The 20,110-nt window shown below is 40.5% G+C and overlaps 1 protein-coding gene and 1 long non-coding RNA gene across 3 annotated transcripts in view; one reads left to right on the forward strand and one right to left on the reverse strand.

The window, feature by feature from the left end:
- The window catches only part of BEND5 (BEN domain containing 5), a 706,924-nt gene that overhangs the window by 511,668 nt on the left and 175,146 nt on the right, over nucleotides 1-20,110 (reverse strand). The gene's annotated exons all lie outside the window — the stretch shown is intronic.
- LOC310680860 overlaps nucleotides 7,011-20,110 on the forward strand; it is a 60,187-nt gene continuing 47,087 nt past the window's right edge. Inside the window, exons 1-2 of the long non-coding RNA XR_014512997.1 lie at nucleotides 7,011-7,081; nucleotides 10,780-10,915. This is a non-coding gene — a long non-coding RNA (uncharacterized lncRNA). The remainder of the gene's footprint in view (nucleotides 7,082-10,779; nucleotides 10,916-20,110) is intronic.

Raw genomic sequence — 20,110 nt, forward strand, 5'->3', positions numbered from 1 at the left:
CATGGCTGAATCAGTCCTTTTTCAGTCTGTGTCACTAGTGCTTGTGCTCAGCCGTGATTTCATTCTGTTCTATTTTTGTAATAATCTACTGTTTATTAAAACATACACATAAAAGCATGAAAATCCACCTTAAAATACTTCTATTATTTTATCCCCCTGTATTTAGACTATGAGCTGAGAAAGAAATGAGAACAATTGAGAAGTGCAGTGATTAACTAAGACTGCAATCCCACCTTCACTTACCTGGGATTAAGGCCCACTGAATTCATTAGGGCTTACTTCTGAGTAGACATTGCACTTTAGGCTAGGATTGTACTTTAAGTTCTGTCCTGCAAATCATTCCCTGAGGTGCAAATCAGATCAGTTCATATTAGAACTTGTAAAGATCAAATTCTACAGGTGTCTCAGACATGGAATGGATACTGCACTACTGGCTGCTTGTCTTGTCTTGTCTTGTCTTATTTATTTTATTTTATTTTATTGCCAACCAATCTTTCCAAACCATTTTGTTGCTCTTAGTGTTGTTGATTCCTGATGTATGGGTGTTATAACTGCAGGAGCTTGAGGCTCTTGGACTGCTCTTGATACTACTTGTTCATTGCTAGCAGGTCCCAAATGGCTTGGCATCTTCCTATAAAATTCCCTCTTGGTCCTGCAAAAGATCCACCTTGTCCCTTCTCTTCTACAAACTGCCTGTGAAGTTCTTACAAGGTATGCTGTTAGTTTTCACCCAAATGCTGATGACTCTTAACTGTGCTTCTATTTTTTCATGATTCAGGCACTGGTGTTTTATCCAATGCATGTTCATAGCGAGCTGGCTGAAGCTAAATCTTTACAAGACAAAAGTAATGTTGGTCAACTGGCTATTTGACCTGGAAGAGCTTGACACTTCCATTGTAGATTGGGTTTACCCCCAAAGGCAGACCTCCATTGCCTCCAAAGACAGACCTCGCATGCTTGTAGTCATTGGGTGCTTCTGGATCTGCAGTTGACTTGGAATCCTAGGTTATAGTGATGGTTTAGGGCAGGCTTCCTCACCTCGGCCCTCCAGATGTTTTGAGACTACAATTCCCATCATCCCTGACCACTGGTCCTGCTAGCTAGGGATCATGGGAGTTGTAGGTCAAAAACATGTGGAGGGCCGAGGCTGAGGAAGCCTGGTTTAGGGGATCTGACACTTTTCTCAAGTCATGTCGTTTTCTGCCCATATGCTTTTCGAAAGACATGAAAGGTGGCAACTGTATATATTATTGCTTTGGATAAAACATACAGTATTTTAAAAATTGCTTCAGAAGTATTACTTTGCAACTGGCCAAACTACTGGAGGCTTAATGAGTGTTTCCCAAGTTTGGGGGGAGGCTCTCTTCAGGCTTAAATATTTCCTGTTCTTGAATGGAAATTATTTAATTATTATGGCTAGAATTCTTACTGCATTTGCAGCACCTAAGTGACCTCTCCTCTCCAGGAGTGCAAAGAGAAAAAATGTCATGGTGCATCTGCATCAGCACAACCAGATGCCTTCATCTGCCCCACCTGCAACAAAACATGTCCCTCTCGTATTGGTCTCTACAGTCACAGCAGGCATTGCAATCTTTCAACAGTTTGACTTCACCCCCAAAATCTGCACACCTTCCTTGTCTCCCAAAAGACGGATGCCAACAATCCTTAGCACACTTACTAGTGGAGAAATCCTATTGAAAGTAATGTAACTTAAAGGTAAAGGGACCCCTGAATGTTAAGTCCAGTTGCGGATGACTCTGGGGTTGCGGCGCTCATCTCGCTTTACTGGCCAAGGGAGCCAGCATTTGTCCACAGACAGCTTCCCGTTCATGTGGCCAGCATGACTAAGCCACTTCTGGCAAACCAGAGCAGTGCACGGAAATGCAGTTTACCTTCCCGCTGGAGTGGTACCTATTTATCTTCTTGCACTTCGAACTGCTAGGTTGGCAGGAGCTGGGATCAAACAACAGGAGCTCACCCCATCCTGGGGATTCAAACAGCCGACCTTCTGATCGGCAAGCCCTAGGCACAGTGGTTTAGACCACAGCACCACCCGCGTCCCTGTAACTTACTTCTGAGTAAATATGCTTACAATTGCTCTGCCCATCACTCAGAATACAGTGACATTGAATTTATGTAATTATAGCTCCTTATTGTTGAAGCTCCTGACAAAATCTTCCAAAACTGTGCTTTTCTCTAAGAATGTCAATTGATATAAAAGTCCTGAAGTAAGGCAGATGGAATTTTTAAAGGTAAAGACTTTAGCCTCAAGCAAGCTGTCTCAAGATTAGAAGAATGATTAAAACAAAAATAATTCAAGGCATAGATAAAAATTTGACAGATGTTTCCATTTCCTTGCCAATCCATTCTCCTGCATTTAGATACTGTGGACTAAACCAAGATGAGACCACTGAAAATACAATCAGGTAGATGGCAAGGAGAAATTATGTTCTCAGTATACCTAGGGTATATTAGGTCAGGAATTTCTTATCCAACTGAAATATGTGGAGAATTCCATTAGCTCAGAAATTAACAGGAAGTAGAATCTAAGTTAGATATGGCATGCAACATATTTATAGAGAAAACTGCAATGAAGCTTTAGCTTTTCCAGTAGACCCTGTTTTTAGGTGTCTTGGTAACAATATTCATAGCCTCTCCCATTAGTTTGACAATGTTTCATATGCCTAAAGCTCTATTTTAGATTGGTCCTTAAAAAATCGACTTGAAAACAAGATACTTTGGAGCATATGTTCTTAAGAAGTATGCCTGAGGTATAGAATCTAAAATAATCCTACCATATTCAAACTAAAGGTTAGGATATTTTCTCACATTACATTTTGAATTTTGTACTTGTTTTAAACTCAAGGAGATAGTAACTATGATTAGACTTGCCTGTTAACAAAATGCATCACCAGAACTAATAGGTGCACAAAGAGGTGCAAGTAGGCATAAGCTACCTTGGCCTGGACACTACCAATAGTGTCCAGATCAAGAGAAATAATAGTGCTGCTCTATTCTACCTTAGTCACAGCACATGTGGGGTATTGTGCCCAATTCTGGGTACCACAATTTAAGAAGGGTATTGACAAGCTGGAACATGTGCACAGGATGGCAACCAAGTTGATTTAAAGAGTCTGAAAACCATGGTTTATTAGGAATGGCTGAGAGAGTTGGGTATGTTTAGCCTGGAAAAGAGGAGACTTGAGAGGAGATATAATACCCACCTTCAAATATTTAAGAGGCTGTTGCATGGAGGATGGAGTAAGCTTGGCTTCTCCTACTCCAGAGGATAGGACGTGAATCAAAGGATTCATGTTACAAAAAGAAGATTCCAATGAAACACCAGAAAGAACTTTCTGACGGTAAGAGCTGTTTATAAGTGGAACAGACTCCCATGGAAGGCGATGGTCTCTCCTCCCTTGGAGGTTTTTAAGCAGAGGGTGGCGATCTACTGTGGATGATTTAGAAGAGATCCCTGCATTGTTGGGGGTTGGACTAGATTACCCTGTGGCTCCCTTTTGACTCTACAGTTCTATGATTCTGTGATTTTATACCTCTTCCATTCCTAGATAATCCATTTTGAAGATAGAAAGCTACATTTTTATCTCTATATACAATAATTAATCTGTATTTATTTTTTCCTTTGGGAGTTTTATATTTGGCCAACAGTGGGGAATGAAGGGTTAAAATCTGCTACTCCCCAAAGCCAGGGCCATGCCTGTTTTGATTCTGTTCTCTGTGAGAAGCCCTGCTTGGATTTCATAGTTGAGCACACCTGCTTCAAGTGCTTTCCTCACTCTTAATTTGAATTTTTATATGATATTTTTTTCACTATATTCACCTTCACCCTCATAGTACTTAACTGGTGATAATACTCACAGCATAATACAGCAGTGCTGCAGCTTGAAGAAACCTTTATTTTCCTTTTCGGCATGCCTTTTAATTTGATCAAACCAGTATGTCTCTAGTGTGGAACAGATGGTATATATTTGGGAAAGTTTTAAAAGGGAGACGCTGAAACACAACTCCTCTAACTGCAACAAGGTTTTGCATATACCACTCTGATTAAAGTATCCATAGCAGTTCTATAGTTTCGGAATGTGAGTTGAAGTGATATTTCAGTAGGGAGAAAGTAAGCACCTCAGGACTAGTAATTAATGAATAACCTGGGGGGGGGGATCCCGCCCCATTGAGAGTTTCAGAACATCATCAACATCCCTTCCCCCTCAGTGCCCAAAAGGAAAAGTGTGTGTTGCTCCTGATGAGAAGTCCACAGGGCACAAGGCAGGAGTGGAGAGAGCTCCGAGGGAACAAATTGCTTCATCAAAAAGTGAAGGATATGTAGAAAGGCTGCTGGTTAATAGCCTGGCACTGTTCCTGGTTGTACAGGAAACCAACAGTTTTTTCTGGGGGTGCAAGGGACAAGAACCTGATTCAAGTGATTCCTGACCCCTGGAACACATGAAGAACCACTATGACCAACTGGCAGCACACTGAGAGACCTTGTTACTGATGTCCCCACCAGCGTCTAATGCCACCGCCTGTGATGTGCTATGGGATCACTTTCAGTTTATGCAACCTGATTGTGTAAATAAGGTGCTTGAATCCCTATGGCTCACCACATGCCCCATTGATCTCTGTCCCTTTGGGCTTATTAAGCCTAGAAGAGTTTTGACTCGTTGGGTCCTGAGCATGGCTAACTTTTCACTGTGTGAAGGGGTGGACGGCTACTCCTAAAGAAGCCTAAAGAACTTTTAAAGACGTTTCACTCCTAGTCAAGCAGCAGGTATGCAGCCTAGGGGTCCAAATTTGTCACTGGAAGGCCAGGTGCCCCCAGTGGCTAGAAGCACCTTTTATTAGCTCTAGCTGGTAGAGCAGTTGCAACCATTCAGTGCTGTTATTTTAAAAAATCCACCACCCTGCCAATATATATTTAAATGATTTATTTTGCTATGTTTAAACTGCTGAGAACTGTATTGCCATGTCATCTGCCTTGTGGAACATGCTGCCCCTTGAAGTTAGATAGGCTCCACCATTTCACAGATTTTGCTGGATGTTTTAAAACTCTCCTATTTTCTACAGGCTTTACCAGAAGGATAAGTTGACAATCTTATATTTTTCTTTGGAAAATTGTTTTTATCTGTTGTTGTACAACACTATGGTAATTTGCAAGTTTTGATGGTTTATAAATATTCAAAGAGAACTGTGAAAAACAGTGAATAGCTGTGGTCTGAACTGCACAGTAGTCCAAAAGCTGTGGGTCAGGTCTTATTTCATATAGGAATTTGCAAAGATCCAATTCCTCAAGCATCCCTCAGTAGGTACTGTGCTGTCAAGGTGAGAATTTGTCCTTTTATATGCAAGTGTAACCTTGCCAATGCAGCATAAAGGATAACAGGAAGAAGGAAGCAGAGAAGATGAGAATCACAGAGCTGCCTAACAGCATTAGTTCAACTTTATTATGAAAGTGTTTTTAAATTCATGTAGGGATGTAGAGAAAGTGAATCACATCTGAGTGTCTATTATTTTTTGCATCTGGATATCACTAGGAAGTAACTGGACATAAATTTTACACTGATTCCAGACTGAGAAATACTGTATGATGGGTTAGCAGCAATCACCAGATCACTTCTGACAGAGAACTACTATGGGGACTTGGAAAACTCACATCAGTGCTTTAAGTCTTTGAACCAAAATCACCTGTGTGGAATTTACTACACTTGACATACTGAATCTGAAATTATTCCCTAGCTATGCAAGGTCAGCTCTCCTCCTCAGAGAAATTGTAATAATAATAGCAGAAGGGACTGCTATATAATTGTTAAGGTGACATATATTCAGGGGACTCTTTGGGTCTATTTCATTGGCTCCCAGCCCTGAAATGTCATATATTCATAAACTCTGTGATAAACTTGACTAACAAAATGACAGGCCCAATTTCAGGTTATTGTGGGTCCTGAACATACACTCTTACACACACTGGGGCAACTGAATGGATGAGATGGTCTTCTCTCCTAGGTTGGCAGTGATTGCTGCTGTTGCTCCTCCTCCACTTTGCCATTTCCACTTTACGAGGAAGGGCTCATTGGTAGAGCATCTACTTTGCACTCAGAAGGTCCCAGATTCAATCCCTGGCATCTCCAGGTAGGGCAGAGGGAGAACCCTGTCTGAAACCTTGGAGAGTCATAGCTAGTCAGTGTAGGCAATCCTGAGCTATATGGACCAAGTCTGAGTCAGTATAAAGCAGCTTCCTACATTTACTTACTTGCTCCTTGGACACACACTAGTAGGACTGAGGAGTAGAAGCAATTGCTATCATTGCTGCTTTATCTGCCTGCTTCCACCTCCTCGAGTCAATGGGATAGCAGAAGCAAGGAGGATGAGCATAAACTAGGGACGATCTAAAATCCACCATGCCAAAACACCACCTTGTTTACTAAATGCAGAGTTGGGGATACAGTGATTAAGAAGGGAAGAACCATAAAAGGAATGAAAGTAAAGAAAGAACACCCTTGGTTGCTGGCGGGAGCCATCATTGTGAGGTTAAATCCAGTTGAGAGCAGTGCTTCCTGCCCTTACTCGGGGGTCTCAAAAGGGGGGGGGGACACAGCACAGACAGTACTTGGGAGTGCACACATTCGAGTGGTAGCTGCTGAGAAAGACTTGTGAGGAGCAGTTTTGTGAAGCTCCCAACTTCAATTTTAAAAAGTTCTGGAAATAACTTTTGGCTCCACCACAGCAGAAGCTGCCATACAATGGGAAACAAATGCTAGAGGGTGAGTCAAGAGGGACTTGGCCAGTATGGTGGAGCCATAGCAATAGCTTCCCTTCAGCAGTGCTGCAGCCACATACTGGGAGGGGTAAAATCGGGGCTGTGTGGGTGAGCCAATCCAGCTCCATGTGTAGCTCCACCCCCACTGTCTGTAAGGGGCAGCGACCCTGTTGCCAGGAGACTATTGTGGTGATTCCATCCTACAAAGCAAGTTGCTTCTGCAGTAAGCTAGTGAGCAAATGCAGCCACAGCAGCTGCCTTGCTACCACCAGACTGGTTCCTCTTTGAGCCAAAGCAGTGAGAAGAAAGGTGAGCTGCTGTCATCTGGAACAATTTGGAGGGACTCAGGAAGTGATTCTCAGCAAGTTCCTTTACTAACATAATTCTTTTGCATCTAAAATGAATAGAGTTGCAGACTGTAGATGTCTCCATAAACTGCACTGAGAAGTGTTAAATAGCTAGATTTTCTCAAGTTTCCCATGAGCCTCACAAATTTTACTCAGGGCTCTGACAATTCAGCACAACTGTACGCATCAAGCCCCTAACCGAAATGCTCCTCACCAAAATGCCTAAACTACTTTACTCCTGTCCTGCTGACATTATTTCCAGTTTGTCTACTCTGGAATAGAGCCCAGCTGGATTCTTGGCATACAGTTCCATGATGACAGTTTACAGTAAGAGTTCTCTTAATGTTAAGTATATTATATACTTTGAGGCCATTATATTAAATATCTTTGTATGGCAATTGAAAGGTTTATTTTTATAGAGCTGCAAATACCACGGGAATTCATTAAAAAGGCTTAATGTATAAAAACAGAGGTGGGGGAGTAGAAAGCTGTATGTATTCTTTTAAATTATCCCGGTTTTCATAAAGTTTGATTATACCCCCTACAAGGTATGAATGCAAGTGTAAGAAAGTGTAAGATTAAGACACTTAAAAAAATTATATACAACACATTCATTATCATTCAAGGAAACAGTTGTATGCCACAAAAAAATGTTTCACTCCAAGTGTTTCAGCACTTACAAACTCAATTTCTAAATATGTGATACTGTAATTAAAACCCAGAAAGGCCTTCAGGAAAAGAGGGGCAATTTTGAAATGGATCCTACAAGCACTAGTCTCATTAGGCAAGCTACACATACAAACTACATTTGATCACCACCAACTCCTCTAGGAGTATCTATGCATATTTCTTAACCATAGAAAAGCCTTCATAACAAGGTATTTTAAAAATCTCCTATTTAAATGTGTATTCCACTCTTCAAACAGAGACTGATATGTGAAGAGTGCAATTAATTTAAAAGAATTTTTTTCCAGTACTCTTACCTTCCTGCTCCCGAAGCAAAACAGGGTATTTTTTATGTGCACCAATTTGCTTTGATTCTTTGGTCAGTGTAAACCATAGCAAGTACTGCATAGTGTTATGCAGACTGGCATTAATTAAAATGTAGCTAAATGTGTTTTACAGTCCAATTTTTAAACTCTTGTTATATGCACTGAGTACAGAATTACTTCGGAATGTAATCATATTAAGTTTGGCTCTAGCTGTATTTAACAATACTGCTTTGTAGTAAAATTCAGCTTGTACCATGTAAGCACTTGCATACTCTTAATCAAACATTGCAGTGCAATATAGTCTAAAATGAACATTCAAATCTCCTAATCTATGACCAACTTCCTGGCAATTACATAATATTGTGGGCAGAGAAATTTTGCTAACTGGAGGAAAATTAATTTTTGCCACTTGAAAATGGTCTTTGTTTTCTGATGGTTATAGTAGGCTTGCCATACGTCAGGAAAATTCCTAACATGTCCTGGTTTGGGGGTGTAAAAATGGCATCAGGGGGGAATTTTGACAAATTGGCAAAATGTCAGGGAAAACCCAGATGTATGGCAACGTAATGGAAAAAGCAGAAACAGCTCAAAAAGCTTTAAGTCACAATTTTGGGGTTCGGCTTCCCCAAAGAAACTCAACAATTTGGGTGGTTTCCTAAAAGCTAAACAACTTTGTGGGTGTCAGAAATTTTACTTTTTGAAATATGGCAACACTATGGTTATAGTTTCCCTATCCATTAGGTAATGCTATCCGATTTGGCTTTCACTGACTTTTTTTAACTAGTTCACCACCTAATAAGTTAATCTCCAGATTTGTCAATATAAAAATTACCATATTTCTCTGTATCATGAATGCTAAATGAAACCTGGAATCTGCATACGACCTACAGGTTTGCTATTCTCTTGTACAATTCATTTTAGGACTGTAACAAAAAAAAACAAAAGCTATAGTTTCAATATCAAACCATTTTCACCTCCGCCCACACAGTTGCTAAACATCCAACATGAGGAATTTTTCTAGAGAACTCAAAAGCTTGCTTACTACTTTGTGACATCAAACAAAGGCATGACCCTATGGTAGATTTTGCCGTTTTTCTTAAGAACCTACATAGCATCCTTTGCTTTTTGTGTTTGCTTAGATCAGGGATAAGGAATATGTGGCTCCCAAGTTGTAGCTGGACTACAACTTCCATCATCCCTGACCATTGGCTATGCTAGCTGGAGCTGATGAAGTTGGAGTCCAATGAACTTTGGGAGGGCCACAAGTTTCCCAGTCCCGGCTTCAATGCTCTTTAAACAACTATGGCTGGTTTTATTGATTGGTTGGTTGTGGTGAGGGAAAGGGTAAGGTTTAGCTATACTTCTCTTGCTATTGAATATTCTTGCCTTTTCTCAGTTATGCTTCTTGTGCTAATCTTAAAATGATCATAAATGAATGCTCCGATTAGAACTGAGCTGAAATTTGCCAGAGAAGATATTTTCTGATACTATTTCTGAGAATTTTATAACCCACATCTGAAAAAAGGACCATTTTGCAAAGTATTTTCATTTTGTTTTGTTTCTGCTACATTTAGGTACCATTGTTTGTTTGATTGTGAGTTGTCCAGAGAGTTTCACTTTATGGTGTGCCATCAAATGCTGAAAAAATAAAATATTTTTGCCTCCCCCTGCCCTGCCCACTTTGGTGATTGCCATCAGGGGTGCCAACTTGAATAAAATATTGGGGGGGGGGCCAGGTAAGCCCATCCCCACATGACGCAGTGCGCACACACTATTTAAATAGGAATGCCCATCAACTTTGTGGGGGCCCTGCCCCCTCAAATATCTTGTTGTGGGGGCTGAAGCCCCGATAGCCCCTAGGAGTTGGCTCCTATGATGGCCACCATTTTTTCCTCACAGTGCCCTGTAATGATGCTGAGTCAGGGGCAAGGCAGAATATGCAAAATGGTAACCAGTTTGACAACATAATCGCTGTGTCTTCTTACAGCAATAGCAAGCAGAGCGAGAGAGAGAGGGAGAGTTGAGGGGAAAGGCAGAAGCCATGCCTTCTGTTGCTGGTGTGGAATGTTTACTTGAAATAAAACTGGGTCAGAAATGGAAACTTTGTCATTCTCCAGATGTTAATGGACTCCAGCTCCCATCGGCCCCAGACAACCTGGCAAATGGTAATGGGTGATGAAAAATGTAGTTTAGCAACATCGAGAGGATCACAGGTCCCCCCCCCCCCTCACACTAGCTACCTTCAGATCTTCACAGCTTTGCTGAAGAGCCCAGGGCTTCTGTCAAGTCATAATGCAAAGGTGTTCAGGCATCTTAAATAATCCTTGTTTTATTGCACCTCCGCTATCCTTTATTGGTGTGCCATCCTTAGCTATTGAAGTTTATATTGTTTTATATTGGGTCCCTTATATGTAACTAAAAGATGCAGTATTTTTAAAGCTAAAATCAAGAAGAAACAACGTAACCAAATATTATTCAAGTCAACCATGACATGGCATGTAATCAAAATACAATCACTGATGGGGAAAGCATTTTCATAGCCATTGTCCATTTTGTATGAAATATGCATTAAATTATTAATAAGTCCTCTTAGGATAAAAATGTCAGAGCTTTTTAATATATGTTACCAGCGCCAGTTCAAAACAGTTATTGTTTGCCTTCACCACAGAAATGCTATTAAGCCTGTGGCTGTGAGTGACTGAATCATCTAATCCAGCGCAGTAAAATTGACTATATAATCTGTCGGAGAGACGCTACATCTACCATCAAAGCCAGCAAAGCAGAACCCCACATTCTATTTTCAGGTTCCAATTTTTATCAATACCTTACTGCGATGTGACTGATGCTTAGTATTACCTGAGAATGATAATAACAAAATTCCTGATATGCCAGTTTCAAAAATCTAATGCACAAGAAACATATCTGGAGCAGCAGTTTCAGCAGTAATGGTGCAAATTACATCATTTGTAACCATTTTAAGGAAAGGATACCTTCAAACAACGATAAAATATGGGTGCAGTTCTGTATACATTTTTCTTTTGATATACTGCAAGCCATCCATGAAGTTTATTAATCTTTGCCACTTTTTCTATCAGTCATGAAGCTGTAGCTTTCGCTTGCATAGATATCTGGCTCAGAAGCCAAATAAGGTGTTTGTGGATGGGGGCAGGGGAGGCCCGAAAGCGTATTTTAAGAGGCATAGTACCTGGCTGCAGCAGACAAATTGCAGCTCTCAACTAGCTCTTCCCTGGTCTTGGTACACAAGGTTCAAAGTGATGGGGATAAATGGATATAGATTAGAATTGCCACTGAAATCCTGTGTAAAATTAAATTCAAAGCAAAAGAGGGGGCTCCTCCTCAAGTGAAACATCGGAGTAATTTGTACAGAAGCCAAGAGAGTTTTAATAATACTAGCACAACCTCATGCAGAAGCAGCAGCCATCAAAAGCATAGGAAACTAACTCAACAGGCATAAAGAGCACATATGGTCACATACCCACATTACAATCATCACATGAGAGACATTTTAAATGTATATAGTTTATGTTTCTATGTATATCCTGTTTTTCTGCCGCAAGGTACTCAACACAGCTTGCAGCCAGTAACTAAAACATATGAGCACACACTTTGGATTTCTCAGATCACTCCACTTGAAAGCTATTACCATACAGTATGCCATTCATGTACAGTGGCTTGTATGGGCTGAATAGTTTTCTTTATGCCAGGGTGGGGGTGGGGACTTTGATTCTCTCTACACTGGTGCAACTTGTGAGATGTGGCATTGCAAAATGAGAGTATTATCCACCCACAACATGGCAGCTGAAACACAAAGGGGCCACCGTGTCTCTTGCCACTATCTTCTTGGAATACAACACCTGCAAATCCAAACTTATGTATTCAGCTTTATTTAAGATAGTGGTCGTCATGTATGCAAACGTTTATAGCGTGTTAAGGCAGTAACAACATGTAGAATTTAAAATAGAATCTGGGCTCTTGGGTGATATGATGAAAATTTTACAGTTTAATAATTCAAGCCATAGAAAAGCATCTCACAACCTTGAGTTCCCAGATATTCTTGAACTACAACTCCCGTCATCTCTGGCCACTGGCCATACTGGCTAGGAATGGTGGAAGTTGTAGTCCAACAACACCTGGGAACCCAAGGTTGAGAAAGGCTGGCTTACACAAAAGTGAAGGGGACTGCCAGTTACTTTCACTTTCAGTACATAATTTCTGTCTTAAACATGTTGTAAAACTGTTTAAATGGGTTGTATTCTGTATTATATTGCATATTTTAAGGTTCACATTTCATGTAAATGGGGGAAGTTCTCTCATTAAAAATTACAATAGTGATTTTATTGTTTTATCTTTTTGTAAACTACTTTGAGGGTGTGTTTTGTAAAAAAGCAATGAAGTGATGCATGTGTGTGTGTACACACACACATTAAATAAAAAACTAAAATTCATAAAAATCTTGAGAAGAAGAATCAAGCCAATTTTCTCACTCAGTGACTCAGGCTGCTAGACCTTTTAGCTCAGCTACCAGCATGCAGGTTACTGTAACAAGTGGTAGAGTGTCTACGGTCAATGCAGTGCTTTCACTTGATTGTGCCTTGAACATAAAGAGCAATTCAAAGTCAAAGTTCAAAATTGGATGCAAAAATATACAGTATTGATTTAGCAGCGTACAACGCAGTAACAGCTGCACAAATTTTAGGGCAACGGCAAAAAGTAAAGGTGCAGGGAAAGGATTTGTGCTATTATTCCAAGTAAAAGTGGTTTCTGTGAAACGTCAAACCCAATTTCATGTCTGAACATCACTTGCCTCTTTCAGCCCAGGCCAATGCACTTCTATTGAAGTAGAACCCTTAAGACAGATGAATGCTTGTAGTTTGTCAAAGATATTTCTGAATTCAGAATCCCTCAGGCTAGAAGCCCCCATATTTCAAATAAATGACTCGATCTCACAGCCTTGTTCCATCATTTCAGGAAATTCAGGAAAACAGTTACAGTAACAAAAATGACTCAAACTTTAGATGTCACAGAAGACAATACAATACCAACTGTGTATTTTAGCTTCCTGTGTAAGATGGTTCATTAGATTCATCACTAGGAGATGGCTCAGAGATAATGTCAGTTCCACTGTTTTTTTGCTCAAATACACTCCAGGAAATCAAACTAGGACTAATGGGTTAATTTGTCTCCTCAATTGAGTGTCCTGGTTCCTTCCACAGATGGCTGCATGCTTTAATGCAGTTTCTGGAATTCAGATGTTCTTTACAAAGTTATCGTGTTGAAAAGGTCCATAGAAACTACCACTATTTTGTAAATACAAGGTTCTAAACTGTACTTCACAATCTATTGAATCCACTAATGGTTTGTGGTTCACATGTTACAATTTATTATCTATTAACAAGTGAACATTGTGAGGTGCACTCCCAACCGCACAATAATTAGCATTATGTTATCATTTTAAAATAACCACCATATTTTTTTGAACAGGAATAATAGAAAAAAAATCATTTAACTATTTGGATGCTGAAGGATATAAAAGCTCTATCAGCAGAAGGTACAAACGTACAAAGCAAAGTGTTGGCATATCCGTGGATGCCAAAAAGTGTGTGTGTGTGCATGCGCGCGCGCACACACACACACACACACACACACACACACAAACAACTGGATGCTATACATAAAACTGTGGCCATGGACAGCATGTGGACATGGACTGCATTTAGGCTCCATGTTTAGTTCATCAGCTCCCATTATGAAATCCAGAGAAGCCCAGATTTCATTTACAAATCTTAAGGTTGAAGCTGTATGTGTGAAAATGTAAAAGAGACTCCCACATGTACCTCGGATTTTGTCTGATGGTATGAAGCAAACTTCGCATCTCAATTGCTGGCCAGCAGCGGGGAGGGGGAGCAGCCAAGTGCCCCCTCAGCTCACCTTTAAGGTGAGCAAATGATGAAAAGCATGGATCAATAAAGTGTGATCCAGTACACTGAGGGAGAGTGGCATATCTCCTCAAGTTACAGCAGCAACAGTCCATGTGGTGCCTTGAGATGCTTTGCACTCTTGACTCCCACTGTCCATGACCAGCGCTTTCCCCTAGAATAGGTGTCAGTACTCACCATGAAGTTGTTACAGTAAGCGCCACTCTTTTTAACAAAAAGAGGTGCTGGTTCTGTGTACTGTTGAGTACTCCCTGGGGAAAAGTACAGTGGTACCTCGCAAGACGAATGCCTCGGAAGACGAAAAACTCGCAAGACGAAAGAGTTTTTCATTTTCTGAGTTGCTTCACAAGACGGATTTCCCTATGGGCTTGCTTCGCAAGACGAAAACGTCTTGCGCCTTTTTTAAAAAACCACCAATGCATTCCTATGGGAAACCGTCAATACACATTGGTGCTTTGCAAGACGAAAAAATTCACAAGACGAAAAAACTCGCAGAACGAATTAATTTTGTCTTGCGAGGCACCACTGTACTGTCTATTACCAGGGACCATGCTGGCTAAAGCTTATGGGAAATGGAGTCCACAGTATTTGAGGTGAAACCTCTTGGCTACCAGTGAGTTACAGAGTACTTGTGCAGTTGTGGAGAATGTTAGTTATTCAATGCTTGTTGCAGATCTTTACTGATTAATAAAGTTGCAAGTATGACTTAATTTATATCTGGAGTTTCTTGTATTCTTATAACATTCCATTGTATTTAAAAAATAATAAATTCACTGAATTAAAAAATAATAATGTAAAGTTAAGGACCTTGCATCCACATACTGGCAGATGTCTTCATTCAGGGCAGGTGGGGGGAGAAGGTGGCAGTGAGGAAGCACCAACCTCTAATGCAGGGGTAGCCAACATGGTAGCCCTTCTTTTTGGCAGTGATTGTATTTTATTAGGCCTGTGTGTGTCATTTTACATCCTGGTTCCAGAACCCTAAAATCATTGCACAGCCTATTCCTTGGTGAGGAGGGCTGCATACTAGCTATGTTTCGGGAACAAGCAGTCAAATGAAAGGCTACAAAAAGTGGAAAGTGGGACCACAAACCTGCCGCCAAAGCCCAAAACAGAAATGGGGACACACACAGTCTAGGTTGGCTTCGCCCCTAACCTCCATTCATTGGTCAGAAAATGTGTGCCTACAAACGTACCTGTAAGTTCTGAACTCCCAGTCATTTGGCAAAGTACTGATTGATTGTTTGGACTAGAGCCTGGGTCATATGTATAGAGGCCCCTATGCATAAGTTCCAATCAACATAGTCTCATTTCATACCTCTATACCTTTTGAGCCATCTGCACAGGGCTTTCATGACATGAGTTAAAGAAGATATCTTTCTTTTAAAAGCCAAACACTACAAGGAAGGCCCCATCCCCTGCATGTACACAAACAAAGAAAGAGAGAGAGACACTTGTTTTCTCTTGCCACCACCCTTTTTTCTGTACACATGGCTGCTGGAAAGTTTTGACAAGGTATATTTGTTTTTTGTTAGCATTCATAAAAGGTGTGAATAAGATTCTAAACTTTCTAGTACAAAGCAAATCCAAACAAAGAGAACACTCAAATTAAAGCTCTTTCATTTTTTTCTCCAAGACACAGCAGCCTTTTCTAAGCTTTATTAGAAAATTATCATGCCAGCTGTCTCTTTTCCTTGACTGTTATTCACACAATATGCCTCTCTCTTGTTTCTTTTCAGCTTTGTACATGTATAATAATGAGTTTTTCTAGAATGGAAAACCCAGTGGAATATTAAAATTGCAAAGAGCAGTTCTTCAAGTTAATTTCGCCAAAGTGCATCACAACACAATACAACATTGTAAGAATGAATATCTAATAGGGTCTCATTCATGGAAATTAATTAAAAAATGTTATTCTGAATATAGCTTTTCATATATGTACCATTGTCTATTGGCAATAATTTTAAGAAGTTAAACATTTATGAAAATAAATTGTTCAAGACCTATTTAATGGATTATGTTATGAACAGCGAGCTACCCTTTATTTTTAGGAATTAAAACTGTGGATTTGGTTGAGAGATGTGCATACTATTATGATTTTTCAGGAAAAAAGAAGAATATTTTTAGTCAAGCTGTAGCTTTATTTAGAACAAATTAGATGATCAGCACCACTGTTGTGCCTTTGGGCCAAACTAATTGTAGCACGTCTTACATGTTTAGCTCATTATTGCTTAACCAACGGCAGTGGGGGTGAGGAGGAATCCACATGAGGACTGCAGTGTTGAGGCTAAACCCCTTCCTCCCCTGCTTATTTAACTTATATGCAGAATTCATCATGAGAAAGGCTGGGCTGGATGAATCCCAAACCGGAATTGAGATCGCCGGAAGAAATATCAACAACCTCAGATATGCAGATGGCACAACCTTGATGGCAGAAAGTGAGGAGGAACTAAAGAACCTTTTAATGAGGGTGAAAGAGGAGAGCGCAAAATATGGTCTGAAGCTCAACATCAAAAAAACGAAGATCATGGCCACTGGTCCCATCACCTCCTGGTAAATAGAAGGGGAAGAAATGGAGGCAGTGAGAGATTTTACTTTCTTGGGCTTCATGATCACTGCAGATGGTGACAGCAGTCACGACATTAAAAGACGCCTGCTCCTTGGGAGAAAGGCGATGGCAAACCTAGACAGGATCATTAAAAGCAGAGACATCACCTTACCAACAAAGGTCCGTATAGTTAAAGCCATGGTTTTCCCAGTAGTGATGTATGGAAGTGAGAGCTGGACCATAAAGAAGGATGATCGCCGAAGAATTGATGCTTTTGAATTATGGTGCTGGAGGAGACTCTTGAAAGTCCCATGGACTGCAAGAAGATCAAACGTATCCATTCTTAAGGAAATCAGCCCTGAGTGCTCACTGGAAGGACAGATCGTGAAGCTGAGGCTCCAATACTTTGGCCACCTCATGAGAAGAGAAGACTCCCTGGAAAAGACCGTGATGTTGGGAAAGATGGAGGGCACAAGGAGAAGGGGACGACAGAGGACGAGATGGTTGGACAGTGTTCTCGAAGCTACAAACATGAGTCTGACCAAACTGCGGGAGGCAGTGGAAGACAGGAGTGCCTGGCGTGCTCTGGTCCATGGGGTCATGAGGAGTCGGACACGACTAAACGACTAAACAACAACCACCAGCAGCTGCTTTTTTTTTGTTAAGAATGAACAAAACTAAGCATAGATGAAGAAACACATTACCGTGTTGGTTCATATGATATGCAGAAGCCAAACTTCAGTTTAGTCGGATTGCATGAATGTGCAGGCTCCTGAAAAGGAGCTTATACCTACCTTACTCCTCCCTGGCCCTTTTTTGCCTGCCATGCTAAACCAAGTCAAGGATTGGCTTAACAAGTCATCTGAAGCTCCATTTGCCATTGGCTCTAGTTCTCCCTACTGTCAATCCCTCTGCCTTTTACTGTAACAGCCCCAATAGGCAGCAGCTTCTACAAGCCTCCGTGGTAATAAAAAGTAGCTGCCACGTGACTAAGTTAGTGTTTCAAGGGCCCCTTAACCAATCAAGAAGGGGTTAGACAAATGTATACTATATGAACAGATACTAGTAGTGCAACAACACATGGATGGCCGCAGGTTCTCCCATCCTGATGTAATCCATGCATAGGGGTATGTATGACATTGATATTGCAGCATTCAGAGTGCAGAGTATAAAAAGCAAAATGTTTAAATAATAAATACAGCATAATTCAGATCACTACATCTCAAGCATGCTAAATAAGATCATACTGTACAATTAACAGCCCTATTTTGTGTACACCGTCACTGGTATACACCAAAAGCTTAAGAAAACAAACTCAACATGCATCTGGCAGGCACACCAGAAAATAGTCACTGAGTGGATCTCAAATGCCTTCTTAATAAGCCAGCGCTTTGGGGGCAATACTTTCTGGATTATTTTGAAAGTAACAGCTAAAACAGCTGAGTATATGGGCAATTCCCTTTGCTAAACTAAACGTGGTGGGGGGGAAACCTTAGTTGGTATGGCAGGTTCAGGGTGGGAGTAGTTACAAACACGAGCAAATGTTACAGATTCACATATAACACTAAATCAAGCCATGACTTAGTGCTAATGTGTTGTGTCTAAATGTGGGCTCATGATTTGTTTGGGGGAAACAAACCATGAACCCACATTTGGACATAACACAAGTAGTAAACCAAGAACTAACTTTGGTTACAGTTCATGGTTTGTCTGAAGCAAGCTGTGGTTTGGTTTAATGCTGCGTGCACACTGGACCAAAATTTCTTTGGATTTTCTCCTAAAAGAGTTATTCATTTTTCTAACTGTCAACCAAACTTCTCCAAGGACTAGCAGCACTGCTATAAAAAAATCTGCCTTTTCTGAAGCATGAAAACATATGTGCTAAGACAAATAAGCAATGACATATGTCTTTGGATAAGTTTAAAATGCAGTGCTGTTCCAGGACAAAGCAGCAATAGGAACAATGAAATAGCACTGAAGAAGCCACTACCATCATTTGCCCAAGAATACTGTTGCATGACACCCCAATCTCTGAGCAGTTTGTTCCAGGGGTTCCAGGCACTTACCCAGGTTTCATGTTTCCTTCAGAAAGAGGCACAGTGGAAACTGTGGTGTATTTATGATATGTGGTTTACTTACACATATATATAACCTGAACCTACAATGAAGGGGGGGGGGCTCACAACATTAATACCCCAAGAGTGCCTTGCTTCCCTAGTAGCTTTGCTTCCCTGGATTCAAACAAAAATCTACATCACTCTTTCTCTCTCTTCTCCCAGCTTGCTACTTTTCTTCTAGCTCACATCACTTCACTATCTGCTCACAACTCTGGCTTTTTACGTCTAACTACCCACAAGTTGAGGGAGGGGGCCCCACCCATTTTCTGTCTTGCACAGAGCTACTTCCTTAATGGCCCATCACCTTACCAGGAACCTAATTCAGCTTTCCCAGTAATTAGAAGGGCCCCAGGCATTCGCCCTACCCACCCACCCCCCCAAAAAACTTGTAACACTATTCATTTGAATGTTCAGTGGTAAATCTAATTCTGTAACCCTGCTTTTCAATTAGGTATTCTTCAGGTGTTTTTACTGGGGATTCATTATTCCCTGCTGCTTTCGTACACGGATTAGTTAAATTTGCAGTTTAATTTCCATCATACTCTTATAGAATAGTTTCTCTTGTTCTGCTTCCACAAAAATCAACAAGTTATTAAAGCCCTACAAGCAATCATCTGTACTAAGAGGTTAAAATGGGTGGCAGTGGGTGAGACCAAAAGATATATATGCCATTGCTGACATTCTCTCGGGAAATGCCACCAGTTATGAAATACAAGTTTGGATTGTCAGCTACGTAGGAACTGCTGATATTCTGCCATTATGACTTTTGTGCAAATGAAACTGTGTGGGTGAAAACTGTATTTAAGCAGAGTGCCTGGGAATTTGTAAAATGCAGACAAAGTTTCCCACTGCAATTTAACAATTTAGCAGGTAACTTCAACAAATAGGAAAGTAAATCGGAGAGAAATCAAAGCCAGCCTGTCAAAAGAAAAACTGAGCAACGAAGTGCTCTACCCACCACCAGGTAAAATGGGAGACCAGTCCCTCACACCACATTTTGCTTCTAGGAGGACAATAGGATACAACTGTGATAAAAGATGAGTTTTCTCCATTGCATTCTTTAGCCACAAAACAGGCAAGATAAGCAACAGGACACAATATTGTTCTTGTGTGATTCTCATATACTTAGTGAGAAATTATATTTAACTTGCAGTCATTTTTTTAACGACACACTTTGAATGTTACTGTTTTCGTTCATTGTGATCTTGAGCTTTCCCTTATGGACTACAAAATCCATTTGCACCATATGCCGTTATAATTTATTCCTGTTCTTATTTTTAAAACTCGGGAAGATGAGTCATGCATAATCTCAGATACATTTCAAAGACAGTGTACAATATGTTTTTTAATATATTCTCGCAATGCTACACAACGTTT

Source organism: Podarcis tiliguerta (genome assembly GCF_965153285.1).
Source record: "Podarcis tiliguerta genome assembly, chromosome: 6".
NCBI lineage: Eukaryota > Metazoa > Chordata > Lepidosauria > Squamata > Lacertidae > Podarcis > Podarcis tiliguerta.